The sequence below is a fragment of the Sapajus apella genome, unplaced genomic scaffold (assembly GCF_009761245.1).
Source record: "Sapajus apella isolate SASKATOON/1434 unplaced genomic scaffold, GSC_monkey_1.0 scaffold8, whole genome shotgun sequence".
Lineage (NCBI taxonomy): Eukaryota > Metazoa > Chordata > Mammalia > Primates > Cebidae > Sapajus > Sapajus apella.
Genome location: NW_022436948.1, coordinates 14627928 through 14634427, shown reverse-complemented (window position 1 = coordinate 14634427; position 6500 = coordinate 14627928).

The window sequence follows — 6500 nt, the reverse complement described above, 5'->3', positions numbered from 1 at the left end:
ATTTTCATAGATTCTGACATTTCTTGTAGGCATTTCTCAACCCATTTGCATTGATCTGGGGTAATTCCCTCCAGTTCTTATCCTGGAAGATACCCTTATCTGCACCTTAAACAGGTGAAATCCTTCAAATTTTATCCAGTTTCCAGGACTGATCAAAACTCTTAGCTCCTTTTAGAACTGGGTTCTTAATTTTTGCTCTGCATCTAAGAGAGAACAGTGAAGAAAGTTCTTCAGAATCTGTTCCCTTAACGGTTTCCTTCTTGTTTTTGTTTTCTCTGGCGAGGGTATATAAGCCAGGGTTCTATGCCACTGCTTTGAAATTTAGTCATTTCTCTGGGTATCTGTCAGGTATACATGAGATATAACATTAATAAACTTCGGCTTGTTTGTATTAATCTTTTATTACAGAGATCCTAAGAACCCAGAAAAACAGAGGGAAAATTATCTTTTCCTCCCCTATATCACCAAGGTATTGTTGACAAAAAGAGCCAAACTGTAAAATATTTGAAGAGATTTATTTCAAGCCACCTATGAATGACCAATGGCCCATGACACCACCCTCAGGAGATCCTGAGAACATGTGCCCAAGGCGGTCTGCCTACAGCTTGGTTTGATATATTTCAGAGAGACATAAGACCTCCATCAATACATGTGCGATGCACATCAGTTCTGTCTGCACAGGTGGGAAGAAGGGGCCTCCGGGTTATAGGTAGATTCAGAGATTTTCTGATTAGCAATTGATTGAAGGAGATATTATCTAAAAACCTGTAATGAATAGAGTTATCATGATAAGGCATTGTGGAGACCAAGGTTTTATTATGCAGTTGAAGCCTCCAGGTAGCAGGCTTCATAGAGAATAGACTGTAAATATTTCTTATTAGACCTAAAGACCCTGTTCTATCAGTAATTCCAAAAGGGAGGAGGGTATAATGGGTTTAATGTCTGGCTCCCCTTCCCATCACAGCCTGAACTAGTGTTTCAGGTTAATTTTAAAATGCTTTTGGCCAAGAGGAAGGGTCCATACAGATATGAACCATCTGTACGGACCATTTAATTACTGATTTAAATGGACTAATTCAATTAATAAAAGACATGGAATTTGACTTTTGGTTTATAGTATTCACTTATGCAGTGCACTTCACTGTATAAACATTTACCTCAATTTTAAAAGTCGTTTTTTAAAAGATCCCTCTCCTTTTCTTGAAATTCCGTCTTGTTCCTTTTTCTCATCTGGTTATCAGTAAACTAATGAAATGCTTTGGATTTGTGCCTCCGCCAAAATCTTATGTGGAATTATAATCCCCAGTGTTGGAGGAGGGGCCTGGTGGAAGGTGATTGGATCAGGGGGCATACATCCCCCTTGCTGTTCTTGTCATAGTGAGTTCTCATAAGATCTGGTTGTTTAAAAGTGTGTAGCAGCTGGCTGCAATGTCTCACGCCTATAATCCCAGCACTTTGGGAGGACAAGGCAGGGTGGATCAATTGAGGCCAGGAGTTCGAGACCAGCCTGGCCAATGTGGTGAAGCCCTGTCTCTATTAAAAATATAAAAATTATCTGGGTGTGGTGGTGCACACCTGTAATCTCCAGCTACCTGGGAGGCTGAAGCTTGAGAATTGCTTGAACCCGGGAAGCAGAGGTTGCAGTGGACCAAGACTGCACCACTACACTCCAGCCTGGGTGACAGGGCAAGACTCCATCTTAAAATATATATGTGTGTGCATGTGTGTGTGTGTGTGTGCGTGTGTGTGTGTAGCACTTCTCCTTTTGCTCTCTTCCTTCTGCTCCAGCTGGCTTCCCCTTTGCTTTCTACCATGATTGTAAGTTTCCTGAGGCCTCCACAGCCATGCTTCCTGTACAGCCTGTGGAACCATGAACAAATTAAGCCTCTTTTCTTTATAAATTACCCAGTCTCAGGTAGTTCTTTATAGCAACGTGAGAATGGACTAATTCAATTAATAAAACATTTCAGAGTCATTTCAGAATCTAACCAATGACTTAGACTTTTCCAGCCTGAGATATCAGCTTTCTTCTTGCCTCCCAAGACAATTTCATTTCTTCCGTGTCAAAATTTCTTAAATATATACCAAGGTACAACAGAAACATTTCCATGTAGAAAAGCATGACCATTTCTTAACTTATGAAAACAAGCTCCATGGCAGAGAGGGAGCCCCTCTGAGGCTCCACCACATGGTAGCGGCAGCCTGGGATCCCACTCGCGGGGTTCATGATATTGCTGGAGTCTGTAGGTCAGAAACATAAGAGATTATCTTGGACCAGCTGTCATCATAAGAGAGCTCTTCATAAATAAAAAGCAGACCAACTTTTCTGGGCTATTACAGAAAAATGGGCAAAAGAAGATAACAACTGAAGGGTAGCAAATATAATACCCCAATATATGACACTTTGGCGTAAGGATTCTTTTTTTTCTCTTTTTCTTTTTGAGACAGAGGAGTCTCGCTCTGTCACCCAGGCTAGAGTGCAGTGGCTCGATCTTGGCTCACTGCAACTTCCGCCTCCAGGGTTCAAGTGATTCTCCTGCCTCAGCCTCTTGAGTAGCTGAGATTACAGGTGCATGCCGCCACATCTGGCTAATTTTTGTATTTTTAGTAGAGACGGGGGTTTCACCATGTTGGCCAGGCTGGTCTTGAACTCCTAACCTCAAGTGATCTGCCTGCCTTGGCTTCCCAAAGTGCTGGGATTACAGGCATGAGCTGCTGCGCCCCAGGCCTGCATAAGGCTTCTTCTGAGCTGAAGGAAATTGAAAAGAAGCAGATGGGAGAAAAGCTCTCTGCCCTTCCCCTATTTGCCTAAAAGCAAAACGTAGATTTACATCAGAGTCCCTCCCCTCTTCTCTGCCAGAAAGAGATGACTTCACAGCCTTATCAACCTGAAGATGGCACCAGAGGAATCTACATGACAAACTAGTTTTTATCCACCCTTAATTTCCTTTCTGCTTATTTGCCTTCCCACAATTTGCCACGCCTAAGACTGATGGTCCTTCTCCTTATCTTGTCACTTCTCTAAGGATGTATTGCTCTTTGCTAAAGTACTGTATACACCAAAATTCTCAGTCACCTATTTGACAATTACTCTTTCTCTGAGTTTTCTCCCACGTGTATATGAAATATACTTGTAATAAGCTTCTGTTCGCTTTTCTTTTGATAATCTGTTTTTGCTTACGAAGATCCCAGTTAAAACTAAGAAAGATAGAAAGAAAAATTGTTTTTCTTCCACAGGCAGTCAGTTACAATTTTTAAAACTCAGATATCATTTTTTAAGAGAATTTCAAGATCAATTGCTTAAGAAAGAGAAATATCAAGAAAACTCTGGTAGAATTCTCAAGCATGTTCCGTATAAAAATTGAGTGAATAATTTTAATTAAAACAAATTGTATATGCCCTGAACAAGATTAAGGAAAATTAAAAAAAAAAAAAAATGGAGCAGTTGATGGAATTTCATGTGTATTTGTACTATAGATCCCTTTCTGGTGTGCAGAGTTACAGGAGAAATCTGAAATTCAACCAGAAAAAAAAATTGTAATGATTTTTTCCTATCTTAGCTAAGACATAGATTGTGGGTTTTAATTCTTTTTAATTCCCAAATTGGGGTGCTTCAGACTCAGCTATCTGAACATGAATTATTGAGTAATATGGCAGTGACACAGGGCTCACCCACGAAATTGCTAGTTTGAGTACAGCATCCATATTTGCTTTAAAAATCAGGCCAGGAGGGATGACTCCCACCTGTAATCCCAGCACTTCGGGAGGCCGAGGTGGGTGGATCACTTGAGGTCAGGAGTTCGAGACCAGCCTGACCAACATTGTGAAGCTCCGTCTCTACTAAAAATACAAAAATTAGCCAGGCATGGTTGTGTGTGCCTGTAGTACCAGTTACTCAGGAAGCTGAGGCAGGAGAATTGCTTGAACCTGGGAGGTGGAGGTCGTGGTGAGCCAAGATTGTGCCACTGCACTCCAGCCTGGGCAACAGAGCAAGACCTTGTCTCAAAAAAAAAAAAAAACCCCAAGTACTTTTGAACACACTTTCAAGGTAGCTTTTCTGATTTTTAAAATTCAATAGGAAAATGTTTACTTTTATTCTAATCACTTGGATCACTTCTAAATCTAGATTGACTTTTACATATTTAACAGGGTGGTGCATAACTTTACAAGTGAATACAAAACCCTAATTAGAATAAAGGCATTTTCCAGCTTCCTTCTCTACAAATGCCAGTTTTCTTGATTAGTCAAAACCTGAGCTGGAAGTTTCCAAAGCAAACTTGGCATCGTCTCCTCATCTCAGAACACTGAGAACATAGAGGCTCCGCTGCTTCCTCCATGTGGGCTGGGGGTAGGGGCGGGAGGGAGACACAGCAGGTGGTGACCGCTAATTGGTCACGTGATAAAGTAGGTATTATTATCCCCACTGCAGAGGTGCAGAAAGAGACACAGAAGGATTGGTGTTTTGCCCAGGTTCACACAGCTGATCAATGGAAATGTCAAGATTGAAGCACGCAGGGGTTCCACCCCAAAGCCCATGCACGTTCTCTGCATTCAGACTCCCTGTTCTCAACAGAGAGGGGAGCGTGACAAAGCCTGGACTGCTCTCAAAAATAACCCCGACTTCTCAGCAATAATTTCCAATTTCTTTTCAGAAACTCCCCAAGATAATTTTGAAAATATATTCCCTCTGACAGCTAAATGTCATAAATAAATGTTTTGGTTATAAATTTAAGTAGTTTCAGGAGAACACTACACACTGGGGTCAGTTGGGGGGAAATAGGGGAGGGATTGTGGGGGGTGGGGGGCTGGGGAGGGATAGCAAGGGGAGAGATGCCGGATGTAGGTGATGGGGAGGAAGGCAGCAAATCACACTGCCACGTGTGTACCTATGCAACAATCTTGCATGTTCTTCACATGTACCCCAAAACCTAAAATGCAATAAAATAAATTAAATAAATAAATAAATTTAAGTAGTTTCAAAGCATGCACTGCCTGGAGAGGGTAGATGATGGCGGTAATGGTCCCAAAAGAGTCCCACTTCTTTCCTGGATCCATGACGCGGGAGAGTTCCTTCCCAACTGGACACCCGGCTTGCTTTCGCCAAGGGTTATGGAAAGGAGAGTCAGGAAGCAGCCTGAAAATTGCTCGTGTTCTGGGGCTTGCTCCTGCTACTCTTTGGAGCCTGTGGTCACCATGTAAGAAAGCCCATGCTAGTCTACTGGCGGAAGAGAGATCACGTGAAGCAGAGACAAGCAGTCCTGGCTGAGGTTCCTGGACCAAGCTGCCCTCCAGCTGACATACATGTGAAGCCGCAGGGTGTGAGGTCATGCAGCCCCAGCTGAGCTGAACCACCAGCTGACCACGGAGATCACCAAGCCAGCCATGTCCAGAACCACCCAGCTAACCCCCAGATTCATGAACATTGTAAATGCTTGTTGTATTAAGCCACTAAGCCTTAGGTTGCTTTTGTTACCTAGCAACTGATACATATTGTAAATGTGATATTTTCAAAGAAAACTATTATGTCAGTTTTAATGTATCCAGTGTATCCAAAATCTCAAATCAATTTGATGCCCATCATCCATTCAAAAGATAAATTTAGGCCAGATGCAGTGGCTCATATCTGTAACCCCAGCACTTTGGAAGGCCAAGGCAGGCAAATCACAAGGTCAGGAGATCGAGACCATCCTGGCCAACATGGTGAAACCCGTCTCTACTAAAAATACAAAAATTAGCTGGGCATGGTGGTGTGTGCCTGAAAGCCCAGCTACTCTGGAGGCTGAGGCAGGAGAATCACTTGAACCCGGGAGGTGGAGGTTGCAGTGAGCTGAGATGGTGCCACTCCAGCCTGGCAACAGAGTGAGACTCCATCTCACACACACACACAAAAGATACATTTAAAAACTTGATAATTTCATATCATTCCTTTTTCCTTTTAGCCCCATTTTATAATACTTTATTACCCTATCATACTTCTTTACAACAAAGATATGTACACACATTTTTATGTTAAAACTTTTGGCATTTCCTATGACCATAAAGCTCCAACAATTTTTTTAAAAAATGACTTCTGGATTGTGTTACCATTGCAATTATTATTGGTACACAATTGATCAATATAAAAATGTATCAGCTAGGCACAGTGGCTCACGCCTGTGACCCCAGCACTTTGGAAGGCTGAGGTGGGAAAACTGCATGAAGTCAGGAGTTCAAGACCCCCTGGGCAACATACGGAGATCTTGTCTCTACAAAAAATTTAAAAGTTAGCCCCACCGGTCATGGCATGTGTCTGTAGTCCCAGCTATTCAGGAGGCTGAGGTGGGAGGATTGCTTGAGTCCACTTAGAGGCTGTAGCGAGCTATGATCGCACCTGCACTCTAGCCTGGGTGACAAAAATAAATCTCTCTCTCTTATATACCAAAATATATATATATAATAAATCAATCTCTCTCTCTAATATATATATATGAGATGTATTATATATATAATTTATATATATA